The sequence below is a fragment of the Antechinus flavipes genome, chromosome 4 (assembly GCF_016432865.1).
Source record: "Antechinus flavipes isolate AdamAnt ecotype Samford, QLD, Australia chromosome 4, AdamAnt_v2, whole genome shotgun sequence".
Classification (NCBI taxonomy): domain Eukaryota; kingdom Metazoa; phylum Chordata; class Mammalia; order Dasyuromorphia; family Dasyuridae; genus Antechinus; species Antechinus flavipes.
The window spans coordinates 251,743,448-251,761,360 of record NC_067401.1 but is presented as its reverse complement, the minus strand read 5'-3'; the positions used below and the strand labels follow the sequence as shown (position 1 = coordinate 251,761,360).

Here is a 17,913-nt window from a genome sequence, read left to right as displayed (position 1 = left end):
CCATCTCTTGGTTAATGCGAGCAATTACTCCTTTCTTAGACCCCACCATGCTAGGAGCACCATCAGTTGTCATGCTAGCTAGTTTAGCCCAGTCCAATTCCAAACCATTTATAGTTTGGCAAACCATTTCATAGATAACCTCTCCTGTAGTTGTTCCTTTGATGCTTTGCAGTGCAGCAAGCTCTTCTATGACTTCAAAATAATCATTCATCCCATGAATAAAAATTAGAAGTTGTTCAGAATCATGAACATCATTGCTTTCATTGAGTGCCAAGGAAAAATATGAATTTTTTTTTATGGAGTTTTGCAAATGCTGATGCAGATTGTTTCCCATTTCTTCAATCTTCCGTGTAATTGTAGGTCCTGAAAGACTCACTGTACTAAATAAATCGGCCTTCTCTGGACACATCTCTTGGCAACAAAAAGAGAGCATTTTTAAACAAATTCTCCCTCCACAAATGGTCTGCCAGTGCGTGCTATTAGCTTGGCAACTTGAAAACTTGCTCACAGTGATGAAATATTTAGCTGCTTCTGCTTCACAAAAATATTTTGCTGAGTTGTCAATATATTTTTCAGTTTTTGTGGTGTTCTCTTCTTTTTCTATAATATAAGATGATTCTCTGGGAGTAGGTTTCTTGGGGAGGTTTCCTGGAGGCAGCCTTAGTTTCAGTTCAGAGTAATAATTACCTCAAATACTGCCAGCTAATAAAATCTAAAATTTTATTTTCTCCTTCCAAGTCTTATCTCTTTCCTTGGGCCTGGTTAGCTTTCTAAGAGGCCTCTCTCCCTCCTTGGTTCCAAGAGCTCTTGCAGCTTGAGCTTTGTCACCTCCAGCTCCCTCTGAATCTTGGCTCTACTCCTCCAAATCCTTCATTCTGCCTGACTGCAGTCTCTAGCTTGTCAATCTCCTAAACTGACTGACTGAAACTCTAAGAGCTTCTTATATACAATCTCTTAAAGGTGTGAACCCAAAGGTTGATTCCTCCTCTGAGAGAGTGGGATTGTGGGTTTCTGATTTGTGAATCTCCTGAACTTGTGAACTCCAATGTGTGAGCTAATGGGTGAAATCTCAAAGGTGTGAGCTCTAATATGTGAATTCTCCCAAAGGTGTAAATTCTAAGCACACAAGCATTGTTTCTATCAACTCGAATGAGTTAACACTTTGTAAAGATTCTAACAAGTTTTAATATTTTATCTTTTCTCACTTCTCCAACCAAACAATCATATTTATCTTTATGTTGAGTTTCAAATTGTTGATGCAAATTATCTTCTTTGAACACAGAATATAGTGTCTGGCATATCAGACATACAGCTCTTTCCTTGTACTGCATGAAAAAGTAACCATAAGTCCACTGTTCTTTGAATATCCTACACTCTGAGTCAATTTTTCTTTTTTTGACATCATCATTTGCTAGGGATTCCAAATTGCTATTAGTAAAATGCCAATATATATGTATGTATATATATATATATACAGCGCTACAAAAACAATATACCAGCAATGCCCAACTTCCTCCAAGCTGCCTCTGCACTGTGATGCCTCCGTTTCCCACACTTTCTCTCCTGCTCTTTGCGCTTACACTTCCGACCTTCACTGCTGCAGTGAATTCCCCCTGCAGTGGCTGTGACATGCGCAGCATGCACTGTACATCCCCTGCACCTGTCTGTTATGATGGCTGCCATTACTATACAAGGCCACGGGCTGTGAGTTCTCCATCTTCTGCATCTCTTTCCCTTTTCCACACCACACACCCCTATATGATCATCTCAATTGATGCAGAAAAACATTTGATAAAATCCAACATCCATTCCTAATAAAAACACTTGAGAGCATAGGAATAAATCGATTTTTCCTTAAAATAATCAGGAGCATATATTTAAAACCGTCAGTAAGCATCATATGCAATGGGGAAAAACTGGAACCTTTCCCAATAAGATTTGGAGTGAAGCAAGGTTGCCCACTATCACCAATATTATTCAATATTGTATTAGAAATACTAGCCTTGGGAATAAGAATTGAGAAAGAGATGAAAGGAATTAGAGTAGATAATGAGAAAACCAAACTGTCACTCTTTGCAGATAATATGATGGTATACTTAGAGAACCCCAGAGATTCTACTAAAAAGCTATTAGAAATAATAACTTTAGCAAAGTTGCAGGATACAAAATAAATCCCCATAAATCCTCAGCATTTTTATACATTACCAACAAAATCCAACAGCAAGAGATACAAAGAGAAATTCCATTCAAAATAACTTTCAATAGCATAAAATATTTGGGAATCTATCATAGGAAAGTCAGGAAGTATATGAGCAAAATTACAAAACACTTGCCACACAAATAAAGTCAGATTTAAATAATTGGAAAAATATTAAATGTTCTTGGATAGGCTGAGTGAATATTATAAAGATGACAATACTCCCTAAACTAATCTATTTATTTAGTGTTATACCAATCAGACTCCCAAGAAAATATTTTAATGATCTAGAAAAAATAACAACAAAATTCATATGGAAGAATAAAAGGTCAAGAATCTCAAGGGAATTAATGAAAAAAAATCAAATCAAGGTGGCCTAGCTGTACCTGATCTAAAACTTTATTATAAAGCAGCAGTTACCAAAACCATTTGGTATTGGCTAAGAAATAGATTAATTGATCAGTGGAATAGATTAGGTTCACAAGACAAAATTGTCAACTATAGCAATCTAGTGTTTGACAAACCCAAAGATCCTAATTTTGGGGATAAGAATTCATTATTTGACAAAAACTGCTGGGAAAATGGGAAATTACTATGGCAGAAATTAGGCATGGACCCACACTTAACACCCTACACCAAGATAAGATCAAAATGGGTCCATGATTTAGGAATAAAGAATGAGATTATAAATAAATTAGAGGAACATAGGATAGTTTACCTCTCAGACTTGTGGAGGAGGAAGCAATTTGTGACCAAAGATGAACTAGAGATCATTATTGATTACAAAATAGAAAATTTTGATTACATCAAATTAAAAAGCCTTTGTACAAATAAAACTAGTGCAAACAAGATTAGAAGGGAAGGAACAAACTGGGAAAACATTTTCCTAGTTAAAGGTTCTGATAAAGGACTCATTTCCAAAATATATAGAGAATTGACTCTCATTTATAAGAAATCAAGCCATTTTGCAATTGATAAATGGTCAAAGGATATGAATAGACAATTTTCAGATGATGAAATTGCATCAATTACCACTCATATGAAAGAGTGTTCTAAATCACTATTGATCAGAGAAATACAAATTAAGACAACTCTGAGATACCACTACACACCTCTCAGATTGGCTAAGATTATAGGAAAAAATAATCATAAATGTTGGAGAGGATGCATGAAAACTGGGACACTGATGCATTGTTGGTGGAGTTGTGAACAAATCCAACCATTCTGGAGAGCAATCTGGAATTATCAAATGGTGAATACCCTTTGATCCAGCAGTGCTACTACTGGGCTTATACCCCAACGAGATACTGAAGAAGGGAAAGGGATCTGTATGCGACAAAATGTTTGTGGCAGCCCTGTTTGTAGTGGCTAGAAACTGGAAAATGAATGGATACCCATCAATTAGAGAATGGTTGGGTAAATTATGGTATATGAATGTTATATATTATTGTATATTATTGTTCTGTAAGAAATGACCAGCAAGATGAATACAGAGAGGCTTGGAGAGACTTACATGAACTGATGCTAAGTGAAATGAGCAGAAACAGGAGATCATTATATACTTCAACAATGATACTGTATGAGGATGCATTCTGATGGAAGTGGATTTCTTTGACAAAGAGAAGATCTAATTCAATTCCAATTGATCAATGCTGGACAGAAGCAGCTACACCAAAGAAAGAACACTGGGAAATGAATGCAAATTGTTTGCATTTTTGTTTTTCTTCCCGGGTTATTTTTATCTTCTGAATCCAATTCTTCCTGTGCAACAAGAGAAGTGTTTAGTTCTGCACACATATATTGTATCTAGGATATACTGTGACATATTTAACATGTATAGGACTGCTTACCATCTTGGGTAGGGGGTGGAGGGAGGGAGGGGAAAAATCGGAACAGAAGTGAGTGCAAGAGATAATGTAAAAAATTACCCAGGCATGGGTTCTGTCAATAAAAAGTTATAATTATTAAAAAAATAAAAGAGATAAGGAAGGGGATAATATTTTGCTAAATTTTACTATGGAGAGTAAAGTAATATCAATGTTAACTATATATGCACCAAGTGTTGTAGCATCTAAGTTCCTAAAAGGAGAAGTTAAGAGAGTTACAAGAAATAGACCAGCAAAACTATAGTAGTGGGAATCTCAACCTTGCTCTATCAGAACTAGATAAATCAAACCATAAAATAAATGAGTGAAGACATTAAGAAGTAAATAGAATTTTAGAAAAATAAGGCACAATAAACCTTTGGAGAAACTGAAGGGGAACAAAAATAAATATACTTTTTTTTCTCCATGATACTTAGAACCTTCACAAAAACTGACCATGTATTAGGGCATAAAACCCTCAAAATCAAAAGGCAGAAATAGAAAATGTATCTTTTTTCAGATAATGATGTTATAAAAATTACATGTAATAAAGTGAAAACAAACCAAAAATTAATTAGAAACTAAATAATCTCATCCTAAAGAATGAGTGGCTGAAACAACAAATCATAGACACAATTAATTCTTATATCCAAAGATCTAGCTAAAAGCCTCATTTTGAAAATATATAGAGAATTTTCTCAAATTTACAAGAATACAAGTCATTCTCCATCTGATAAATGATCAAAGAATATGAATACACAGTTTTCAGATGAAGAAATTCAAACCATTTCGAATCATATGAAGAAACTCTCTCAATCACTGTTGTTCAGAGAAATGCAAATTAAGAAAATTCTGAGGTACCACTTCTGGGACACATACATGATTGGTGAGGTTGTGAACCTATCTAACCATTCTAGAGAGCAATATGGAACTATGCCCATAGGGCTGTCAAACTGTGACATATCCTTTGATCCAGCAATATCAATATCTCTACTGGGTCTATATTCCATAAGAAATGATCAGCAGAATGATTTCAGAAAGACCTGGAGAGATATACATGAAATGATCCTAAATGAAATGGGTAGAGTCAAGAGAGCTTTGTACCCAACAACAATAAGATTATGTGATGGTCAATTCTGATGACTCTTTTCAACAGTGAGGTAATTCAGGTCAAGTCTAGTAGTCTTGTGATGGACAGTGTCTTCTACATCCTAAAAGAGGACTGTGAGGACTAAATATGGATCACAACATAGTGTTTTCACTTTTTTGTTGTTTTTTGCTTGCTTTTTGTTTTCCTTCTCATTTTTTTCATTTTTGATCGGAATTTTCTTATGCAGCATGATAATTCTGGAAATATGTATAGAAGAATTGCACATGTTTAATGTGTATGGATTACTTTCTATCTAAGAGAGGGAGTGAAGGGAAGGGAGGGAGAAAAAATTTGAAGCAAAAGGTTTTGCAAAGGTGAATGCTGAAAACTATGCATATATTTTGAAAGTATTAAGCTAAAAGAGAAACAAGGACCTTAAAAATTATTTCCCAGATGTATGCTTTTTTTCTAATTTTACTTGTATTAGTTTTATTTTTGAAAAGCTTTTTAATTTAATGTAAATAAGATTATTCATTTTTGCATTTCATAATATTTTACATCTCTTGTTTGGTTCTATAAATTCTCCTTTTCTCCATAGATATGATAGGTAAACTATTATTTCCTTTCATAATTTGCTTCTAGTATCACCTTTTATATCTAAATCATGTCCCCATTTTGAATTTGTCTTGTTACAGTATAAAATATTGGTCTATACCTAATTTCTGCCATACTATTTCCAGTTTTTCTACTAGTTTTTGTCAAAAATGAATTCTTATCCCAGAAGCTTTGGATTTATCAAACAGATTACTGTAGTCTTTAACTTCTTTGTCTTAGGTATTTAACCTATTCCACAGTCCACCACTACATTTCTTATCCGCTACCAAATAGTTTTAATGATTGACATTTAATAATATAGTTTTAGATTTGGTACAGCTAGGGATTCTTCTTTTGCATTCTCTTTTTTAAAAAGTGATTCCCTTGTTATTCTTGATCTTTTGTTCTTGCAGATGAATTTTATTATTATTTTTTTCTAAGTCTACAAAATAACTTTTGGTAGTTTGATTGGTATTGTATTGGATAAATAAATTAATTTAAATATGATTGTTATTTTTATTATATTAGCTCAGCCTATCTCTGAGCTACTAATATTTATTCAATTATTTAAATCTGACTTTATTTGTGTGAAAAGTGTTTTGTAATTGTGATCATACATTTTCTGGCTTTGTCTTGGCAAATAGACTCCCAAATATTCATATTAGAACCTGGGTAAAATGTAATATAGAAAAATATATTGCCCTTATTTTTATAAGGGTATATTCATTTGCTCTAATGCCCTTAGATGATAAAATATTTTGAAAATAGTTAATATCATTTTAATTTACTTTCTCACCCTCTGTCATTACTTTCATTAAGATTCCTCCATTCCCCACTTATCTTACTGAGTTTTTAAGTTGAGGGACTTTTCTTTTATTGTATTATTGAAGGACATTCCAAAGGTGTAGAATGACAATGAACCGACAGTGTTTATTTCACAAAATTCTTATTAAGAAGGGAACAAATTGGCCCTCGGTGAGACATAATTTAATTTTCTGCTAAGGAGCAAGCAGTGTTCCCTCCCTTGAGTTCATGGCACATGAATTGAATCGGCATAGCATGTGTTTTGTGTGACATCACTGAAAGCAGACTTACATAATTTTGCTTTCTGCCCCAGAAATTTTCAACTTACCAACTGCCAGGGAGTCACAAATGTGTAGCATGTGAGCAGGTAAAAATGTGATTGCCTGACCAACTGTTTCTTTGCCTCTGGTCTATTTCTCCCATGTACACCAGAGCATCTGTTTCATATTTAAGGATTTTTTTAAAATCACATTTCTATTGGACCAGATAGACATGTAAACTTATAGTTTTGATTATGTGTTCTAATACTCATAGAATTATAGTAATCATATTTTCATATCTAAAACAAATATAGCTACTTTTGTTAATCTCAGCCAGTTTGACCAGAGAATCCTCTTGGACACTACACAGTCATTTTGATGAGATTACAGGACATAGATCTTTGACAGAAGAGGGCACCTTCCATGGAACTAGAAGACTATCCTAACTCCTTAATGAGAAGCATTCACTATAAATCACTACTAGTAAGATATAGAAAATATCTATGAATGGTCCCTGGTGTTGAATCTGCTTCAAAGATAATTGGTAACAGAATTAGGAGAAATTGATTATGGAAAAGAATAATCTCTTTTACCAAGAAGAATGACCCTCATTGAGCTTTTGAAATCTAGAATTCCAAGGGGATAAAGAGGGTAAAAAAGGGGGAAATGAGGCCATTTTTCCATCCCCACTTAGATCAAAAAGACTATTTTTCTACTGACAACAAACCATCTCTTTGAACTAATTCTAATAGGCCATCCTTTTTGAGGCAAACCTGTTCACTGGGAATCAACCAGAGGAGTTCCTTATAAATTTCCTGCAAATGATTATAGCCTATTTCTCTCAGAAAGCTTAGGACACATACCTAGCACCAGGGTAGATACTTTCTTCTCCTGAATCTGATATTATTTGGGGAAAATTCATCAGATTGATTTTCAGCTTTCTTGATAAACTCTGCATAATTTCTTATTTTTTATTCTCCATGATGACTTTATATATGTTTAAATATATGAAAAATTTCTAAAAAACATCTTATTGATTTAAATTTAGTACAATAGTGATTATAGGGATAAAACAAAAATGTATACTTGAGAGATGAAGAGAGATTGGTTGTGCAGTGAATACAGCACGGGTCTGGGACTCAACTCTATGAGTTCAAATTTGGCCTCAGAGACTTACTACCTATGTGATTCCATAGACAAGTCCCTGTTTACCTCAGTTCCTTATTTGTAAAAATGACCTTAAGAGGGAAAGAATAAACCATTTCAGCATCTTTGCAAAGACAATTCTAAATGGGATTATAGAATCAGTTATGATTGAGCAACTACAATTTGCATGCATATGTCATTTTCCCTATGGAATTTTATAAACTCTTTTAATGAAGAGATAATATCTTCCCCATCTTTGCATGTTCTCAAGAAATCAAAGTGTTTGTATGCAAAAATCTACTTATAAATATTTGCTGAATGTCATTGAATGCAATTAGAAATTGATATGATCCTTCACAATTGAGGTCAAATTTAGTTCTCAAAATAAAGTTCACTATTTCTTCTAGGTCACTTAAAATCTGATTAACTAAGAACATATATATCCTCTTTCCCCAACTTGCTTCAGCTTTTTGACTTTTGTCCCCCTTTGTTGAAGGAGGAGCCAAAATAGTGGAGAGCACACATATCAGACACATCTGAGCTCCTTTTCATATCCCCCAGATCAACACCAAATCAAGACTCTAAACTGATTTTGGACTGACAGAACTCACAAATATTTGAAGTATAACAAATTTTCAGAAGAAAATACTTTAAAAGAACTTAAGAAAAGGTCTGTTTTAATTGGGTAGAGGGAAAGGCTGCCAAGTGCAGGGAACTAGAGCAGGGGTCAGAGCAGGGAGCCAGGACATTGCAATATTCACAAACCAAGGAATCTACTGTGAGGCTTTTAGATTACCCTATCTTGCTTACAAGATAGTGGTTCCACAGATTAGCTGTAAGACATACAAAGCAAATACAAAAGGCAAATACCAAGCCCCTAAACCCCAGAAAAACATGGGACCTGGCCATGCCTACCCAACATGGGAATCCAGTCAGCAGCACTGACCCCAGGGCAAACTAAAGGCACTGTTGTACTTTTGCCTTAAGAGCAGACCTCAACCTTCAAAAAATAAGTAAAAAAGCAAAAATAACTCTGACCATAGACAACTTTTATGGAGAAAGAAAGAATAGACTTCAAACCCTGAAGAACCTAAAAGCAAATCATTTCCAGATGAGGCCCTAAAGGGTAATATGAGTTGATCCCCATATTGCAAGGCTCTCTTGGAAGAATTCAAGAAGGATCTTTAAAAAGAGCTAGAAGAAAAATGAAGAAAGCAAATGAGAACTTGGCAAAAGAGTTTGGATAATGAAAAATGGAAATTATCTGAAGAAAACTTCTTAAAAATAGATTTGATGAAATGAAAAAAAAATATAACTCCTCACAAAATAGATTTGATGAAATGGAAAAGGCAAATAACTCCTTACAAAATAGGTATGAAAAAGAAACCAATTCATTGAAAAACAGAATCTGTGAAATGGAAAAAATGCAATGAACAAAACATGTCATTTACAATGTTCAATTGGCCAAATGTAAAAAAAAAAAAAAAGAAAAAAGTTAACTGAAGAAAATAATTCACTAAAAATTAGAAGTGAACAAATGGTAGTGAATGACTTAATGAGACTCAAGAATGAGTCAAACAAAACCAAAAAATGAAAAAATAGAAGAGAAATTAAAATACTTCATTGGAAAAATAACTGACCTAATAATTATATCCAGGAGAGATAATCTAGGAATTATTAGAGTACCTGAAAACCACAATGAAAAAAAAAAGAGCTTTTATAATATCATCTTTCAAGAAAACATTAAGAAAAACCACCTTGATGTCCCAGAAACAAAGGATAAAATAGCTATTGAAAGAATTCACTGATCACATCCTAAAAGAGTCCCCAAAATGAAAACTCCAAGGAATATCATAGGTAAATTTCAGAATTATCAGATCAAAGAGAAAATATTGCAAACAGCCAGAAAGAAAGAATTAAAATATTGAGGAAACACAATCAAGATTACCCAGGATTCAGTAGTTTCAATGTTAAAGGCTAGGAGGACATGGAATCTGATATTCTGAAATGTAAAGTAACTTGGATTGCAGCCAAGAATGAACTATCTAACAAAATTGAGCATCATCTTTCAGAGGAAAAGATGATCATTCAATGAAATAAGTGAATTTCTTCTATTTCTAATGAAAAGACTAGAGATGAATAAAATTTTTGTTCTTCAAACACATAATTCAAGAGAAGCATACAAAGGTAAAAAGAAAAAAAAACCTTTCTTTTAAAAGTCAAAAAACTTATATCCCTATATGAGAAGATGATATATTTAACTCTTGAGATAGAGATCTCTGTTATGTCTATACTTAGAGGATGTAGGTATAATTTGATTTTATAGTGATGATATAAAAAAGAAACTAGAGAAGGAAAGGTGATTCTACTGGAAGTAGAGGAAAATGGAGTTAAAATGGGGTAAATTAAATTTCATGAAGAGGCAAAAAAGACCTATTACAATCGTGGAATAGAAAGGAGGGAGATGAGCATTGTGTGAATCTTACTCTCATTAGATTTAGCCCAAAGAGAGAATATCAGACACATTTAGCTTCACAGAAAAGCAGTAGGAGGGGAAAAGGGAAAGAGGAAAGAAAAGGGGAAGGATTATAGAAGGGAAAACAGAAGGAGAAAAAATATAAGAAATTGGGGGGGGGCTGCAAAAAGGGAGGGAGGTTTAAGGGAGGTGTTGGTCAGAAGCAAAATACTGGGGATGAGGGATAGGGGAAAAGGGAAGAGAAAAATATAATTGGAGCAAAACAAAATGGCAGGAAATACAGAGAGTAATTTTATCTGTGAATGTGAATAGTGGACTCTCCCATAAAATGGAAGCAGATAGCAAATTGGATTAAAAGCCAGAATCCTACAATTTGCTGCTTCAAAGGAACACATCTAAAACAGAGTGATGTGTTCAGAGTAAAGGTAAAAGGCTGGAGCAGAATCTATTATGCTTCAGGTGAAGTAAAAAAACAAAAAAAACCAGGGATAGCTATCCTGATCTCAGATCAACCAAAAGCAAAAATAGATCTCATTAAAAGATATAAGAAAGGAAACTACATTCTACTACTTAAAGGTACCATAGATGAAGTAATATCAGTACTAAACATATATACACCAAGTGATATAGCATCCCCATTCCTAGAGCAGAAATCAAGAAAGCTGCAAGAAGAATTAGACAGCTAAACTATACTTGTGGGGGATCTCAAACTTACTCTCTCAGAACTAGATAAATCAAACCACAAAATAAACAAAAAAGAAATTAAAGGGATAAATAGAATTCTAGAAAAGTTAGGTATGATAGACCTTTGAGAAAATTGAAAGAAGAAAGAAAGGAATATACTTTTTTTCTTAGCAGTACATGGAACCTATATAAAAAAAATGACCATGCATTAGGGCATAATAACCTCAAAAATCAAATGTAGACAGGAAGAAATAGTAAATGCATTTTTTCACATCCATGATGCAATAAAAATTACATATAAGAAAAGGCCAGGGGGAAATAGAGCAAAAATTAATTGGAAATTAAATAATGTAAGTTTAAAGAATGAATGGGTGAAACAGCAAATCATAGACAAAATCAACAATTTCATCCAATAAAATGACAACAATGAGACCACATACCCTATTTTGTGAGAGGTAACCAAAGCTATTATCAGGGGAATTTTGATATCTCTAGATGCTTGCTTGCATAAAATAGAGTAAGAGAAAATCAATGAATTGGGCTTTTAACTAAAAAAAATTAGAAAAAAAATAAAAAAACTTCTAATTAAATACCAAATTAGAAATTATGAAAATAAAGGGGGAGATTAAATAAAATTGAAAGTAAGAAAACTATTGAATTAATGAATAAAACTGAGTTAATTTTGTGAAAAAAACACCAACAAAATAAATAAACTTTTAATTAATTTGATTAAAAAAAGGAAAGAAGAAAAGCAAATTGTTAGTCTCAAAAATTAAAAGGGAGAACTTTCCATCAATGAAAAGGAAATGTAAGCAAAATTAGGAAGTATTTTGCCCAATTATGTTTCAATAAATCTGATAATTTAAGAAAAATGTAGGAATAATTACAAAAATAGAGACTGTATAGATTAATAGAAGAGGAAATGATTTGCTTAAATAATCCCATTTTAGAAAAAGGAAGAGAACAAGCTATTAACCAACTCTCTAAGAAAAAATCTCCAGGGCCAAATGGATTTACATATAAATTCTACCAAATATTTAAAGAACAATTAATTTCAATACTATGCAAACTATTTGAAAAATAGGGAATGGAGTTCTGCCAAATTCCTTTTATGACACAGATATGGTGCTGATAACTAAAGCTCATAAGGTCAAAACAGAGAAAGAAAATTCTAGACCAATTTCTCTAATGAATATTAATGGAAAAATATTAAATAAAATATTAGTGAGGGGATTACAGCCAATCATCCCCAGGATAATACACAATGATCAAGTAGGATTTATACCAGAAAAGCAGGGATGGTTTAATATTAGGAAAACTATTAGCATAATTGACTATATCTATAACCAAACTAACAAAACCATATGATTTTCTCGATAGATGCAGGAAAAACTTTTGATAAAAACCAATACCCATTTCTATTAAAAAGACTAAAGAGTATAGGAATAAGGAGAGCTTTCCTTAAAATGATCAGTAGCATCTATTTAAAAATATCAGCAAGTATCATGTGTAATGGGGACAAACTAGAACCATTTCCAATAAGATCAGGGGTGCAACAAGGTTGCCCATTATAGCCATTACTATTCAATATTGTAATAAAAATATTTTTAAAAATTGGCAATAAGAGTAGAAAAAGAGATTAAAGTAATTAGAGTAAGTAATGAGAAAACCAAATTCTCACTTGTTGCAGATGATATGATGGTATACTTAGAGAACCCTAGAGAATCAACTGAAAAACTACTAGAAATAATTCATAACTTTAGCAAAGTTGCAGGATATAAAATAAATCCACATAAATCATCAGCATTTTTTATATATTACCAGCAAAGTCCAATAACTAGAGATACAAAGAGAAATTTCATTTAAAATAACTGTTGATAATATAAAATATTTGGGAATCTATCTCCCAAGGCAAAGTCAGGAACTCTATGAACACAACTACAAAACACTTTCCACACCAATAAAGTCAGATCTGATCAACTGGGAAAATATCAAATGCTCATGGGTAGGCTGAGTGAATATAATAAAAATGACAATACTACCTAAATGAATCTAGTTACTCTGTGACATACCAGTCAAACTCCATAAAAATTATTTTATAGATTTAGAAAAAATAGTAACAGATGTCATTTAGAAAAAACAAAAGGTCAAGAATTTCAAGGGAATTAATGAAAAGAATGCAAATGAATATGGCCTAGCTGTGCCAGACTTAAAGCTATATTATAAATCAGTGGTCATCAAAACCAATTGGTACTGGTTAAGGAATAGAGTTGATCAGTGGAATAAGTTAGGTTCACAGGATAAAATAGTCAATGACAGTAGTAATCTAGTGTTTGACAAACCTAAAGACCCCAGATTTTGGGATAAGAACTTAGTATTTGACAAAAACTGCTGAATAAATTGGAAATTAATAAGGCAGAAACTAGGTATTGACCCACACCTAACACCATATACCAAGAGAAGGTTGAAATGGGTTCATGATTTAGACATAAAGAATGTTATTATAAGCAACTTAGAAAAAACAAAAGATAGTTTACCTCTTACATCTGTAGAGAAGAAAGGAATTTCAGATCAAAGAAGAATTGGAGTAAATTACTGAACACAAAATGGATAATTTTGATTACATTAAGTCACAGGGTTTTTATACAAACAAAACCAATGCATAGAAAATTAAAAGGGAAGCAATAAACTTGGAGAAATGTTTTACATTCAAGAGATCTGATAAAGGCCTCATTGCTAAAATATATAGAAAATTGATCTAAATTTATAAGAATTCAAGTTATTCTTCAATTGATAAATGGTCAAAGGATTTGAATAATTTTCAGATGAAGAAATTAAAACCTTCCTAATCATATGAAAAAGTGCTTTAAATAATTATTTATCAGAGAAATGCAAATTAAGAAAACTCTGAGGTATCACTACATACCTCCCGGATTGGCTAAAATGACAGGAAAAGATAACAATGAATGTTGGAGTGGATGTGGGAAAACTGGAACACTAATAGATTGTTGGTGGAGTTGTGAACTAATCTAACCATTTTGGAGAACAATTTGGATCTCTGTCCAAAAGACTATCAAAATGTGCATACACTTTGATCCAGCAGTGTTACTACTGGGCTTATAATCTCCCAAATGATCATAAAGGTGACAAAGATTCCCACATGTGCAAAAATGTTTGTGACAGCCCGTTTTTGTATTGGCAAAAAAACTGGAAACTGAGTGGATGCTCTTTAAGAGGAGGATGACTGAATAAGTTATAGTATATGAATGCTACGTAATATTATTATTCTATAAGAAATGATCAGCAGGATGATTTCAGAGAGATTTGGAGAGAATTACATGAACTGATGCTAAATGAAATGAGCAAAACCAGATTATACAGTAACAACAAAATTATATGAAGATCAATTCTGATGGACATGGCTCTTTTCAGCAATGAGATGATTGTAGCCAGTTCCAATGATCTTGTGAAGAAGAGAGTCATCTATACCCTGAGAGGATTGTGGGAAGTGAATGTAGATCACAAAATAGCACTTTCACTCTTTTTGTTTTTTGCTTGCATTTTGTTTTGTTTCTCTCTTTTTTTCCTTTTTGATCTGATTTTTCTTGTACAGCATGATAATTGTATAACTATGCATACATATATTAGATTTAATTATATTTTAACATGTTTAACTTATATTGGATTACTTTCTATCTAGGGCAGGGTGTGGGGAAAAGGGAGGAAATCATTTGGAACACAACATTTTGCAAGGATCATTGTTGAAAAATTATCTATCCATATGTTTTGAAAATAAAAAGGTGTAATTAAAAAATAAAGAGGAAAAAAAAAGAAAATCCAGAAAGAGATCATGAAAGGTCAAACAAACATAGCTGAAAAATGACTAAACAACAACAATAACAAAATATGGTTATGTATAAAAGCCTTAAAATTTTTTTTTTGCTTGAAACTGCAAGTCTATTATGTTCAACTTGCTATTCCTTGCAAAATTTATAATAAATATTATAAAAAAGAACTAGTTATTCTGAGAATTAGGAGAAAGACTCAAGTCATTAAATTCCCCATCTATTATATCTTTATATCTAATGTTCTCCTTGGTTTGATAATTTCCTTTATAGGATTATCCACATGGTCATTATTATGACATAATTATCAAGTCAATCTGAGTATTTTTCAGTGTCAACTGTGTATTCAGCACAGTGATGGGGCATCCAGAATTGGAGATGTCTGCTGTTGAGAGGGGATATTGTTGAGGAATCTGCATGACCCCAATCATGTTTGAGATAATTTAAACAGAAATTAATCTTGGGAGAAAATGAAACAACTCATCAACAAAAGATTGGAAAATAAATAACAATGAAAATGCCAACTTCAAATGCCAGAAATGTGCTAACTTATTTATTAGGAGAAAGATCTGAAAAGAAAATAAGTGTTTATAGAGACTCCCAAAAGACCACAGTCCAAACTTATTCCATCCAACTTAAAATGGGATTCATTAAGCTACCATCCAGCCTTGACTTTGTTAAAACAGCTCTTCTATTAAAGACCACTTGTTCTTTTGAATTGGACCCAATTCTTCAAAGGATCTGCCAACTTCAATTTAATTCTTATGTAATTATGATTTGGGTCTCTTGGTTCTCTTACTATCCTTATTTGCCCGCTCTCCCCTTCCCAATTTCCCCAAACAAACAATAACACTTGGCTAATTAGCAACATATCCTTTAGACCTTAGAGAAATTTGTAGAATATATCTAACTCCATCAAATCCCCTGTACATATCAAGAAAAGAAAATCAATTATTTAATTCTTATATCAACTAAGTAGTATACAAATAAGCACCGGCCTTTAGAAAAAACCTGAATTCCAAACCTGCCACAGATATATACTACCCATATGTCCCTAGTGAAATCTTCTCATTTCCTTTAGTCTTGGTTTCCACACCTGCAATATAAAGATACTAAACAGCTCCAGTCTTAAGCTGAATAATACTAGTGGAAAAGAGATTTTTTTTTAAACTGAGATTTATATAAATGTTAGATATTGTTATAACACCAGCATAAGTATGAATACTTCAAAGATGACCATTTCTTTGGTGTAGATAGTTTTTCCATTGATACAAATAGCAAGCCTTCTTTATCTTTGTAAAAGATCTTTGATAGTTCTTAATAATAGCTGATAGTGCTTTAAGATTGGCAAAGTATTGCTTTACCTGCAGTACTTCATTTGATTCTCTCAATAAATGGGAAATTGCACTATTTCCACTTACCTATGATTGCTTATGCCATAATGCCATGATTTTATTTTATTTTACTTTTGGAGGGAATTAGGATCATGATCAGATTGCCAGACAGTAGCTACTATGTTAATATTTAATTATCATCTGATTTTTATTAGAGGCTTCAGTTTTCTATTATGGTCAATGTAAAGAAAGTATCTTTAGCTATATATATATATATATATATATATATATATATATATATATATATATAATATATATATATATATATATATATATATATATATATATATATATATATATATATATATATATAAAGCTCTTTCCCAATAAGCTCTTTCCCCTAGATAGCCGTATGGAGCCCTCACATTGTATCTGGAGTCATGGTGAAGGATGTGAACTAACAGGAGTTCATCACAGTCCTAGCCACCTTCTTGAAAAAGTCAGAGAAACAAAATCTCCAAATAGGTAGGTACGATTAAAGTGACCAAACAATGGGAATTGGTGCCTACAATGTGAATTATTTTTCTACACCTGGGCTGCTTCTATTGCCAGCCAGGTACTTTTACCTCCAAGAGGGGTGGGGCAGGCATGGGATCTATGACCAAGATCTATGAGCTCAATAAGGTCATGTCCAACCATTTCAGCAGAGGCTCCAAGAGCATGGGGCAGAGGGTCCTGCAAGCTGTGCAGGGCCTCAAGATGATGGAGAAGGGACATGATGGGGACCAAAAGCTGACACCTTAGGGCCAGAGAGACCTAGACAGATTTGTCGGATAGGTGGCAACTGCCAACAAGAAACATTAAGACAAACCACATCAGAGTAATTAATAAATTGCCCTGTTTATAAAATTAATAAATTGCCTTGTTTGTAAAAAAAAATCAAATATGATCTAGCACTAGATCATATTTGATTTTTTTTTTTTTTACAAACAAGGCAATTTAAATGCTTTGTGCCAGGAAATATATTCAGCACTGAATATATTTCCTGGCACAAAGCATTTAATAAATATCTATTGATTAATTATTGATTGATGTCAGTCTGATGCTTTATTTGCTAAATAAAATATATAGAATATAAAAATAAAAGCTAAATTTTTCTAGGATTTAGGTACATTGAAAAAAAAATTGGATTTGGAATTGAAGACCTGGATGGGAGTCTTTATTCTTCTGTTTAATACCCTGTGACCTTGAACAAACACTTAACCTTTCTGTGCCTCTGTTTCCTCATGTGAAAAATGAAGGAATTGGATTAGATAACTTCACAGCTCCATTCTAGCTCTTTGGTGTAGATAGTTTTTCCATTGATACAAATAGCAAGCCTTCTTTATCTTTGTAAAAGATCTTTGATAGTTCTTAATAATAGCTGATAGTGCTTTAAGATTGGCAAAGTATTGCTTTACCTGCAGTACTTCATTTGATTCTCTCAATAAATGGGGTATGAACCCATAAATTCATTATTACTTGCACAAGCTGCCCAAATCTATTTCACGGATTAATATTCTGATATTGTTATAAGGCAATAATAAAGAAAAAGAAACTTTTAAATGTTATATGTATG

The 17,913-nt window shown here is 32.7% G+C and overlaps 1 pseudogene; it reads left to right on the top strand.

The window, feature by feature from the left end:
* The first annotated feature begins 1,638 nt into the window (after positions 1-1,638).
* On the top strand, positions 1,639-17,159 carry LOC127561491 (40S ribosomal protein S19-like; annotated as a pseudogene).
* The last annotated feature ends 754 nt before the right edge of the window (positions 17,160-17,913 follow it).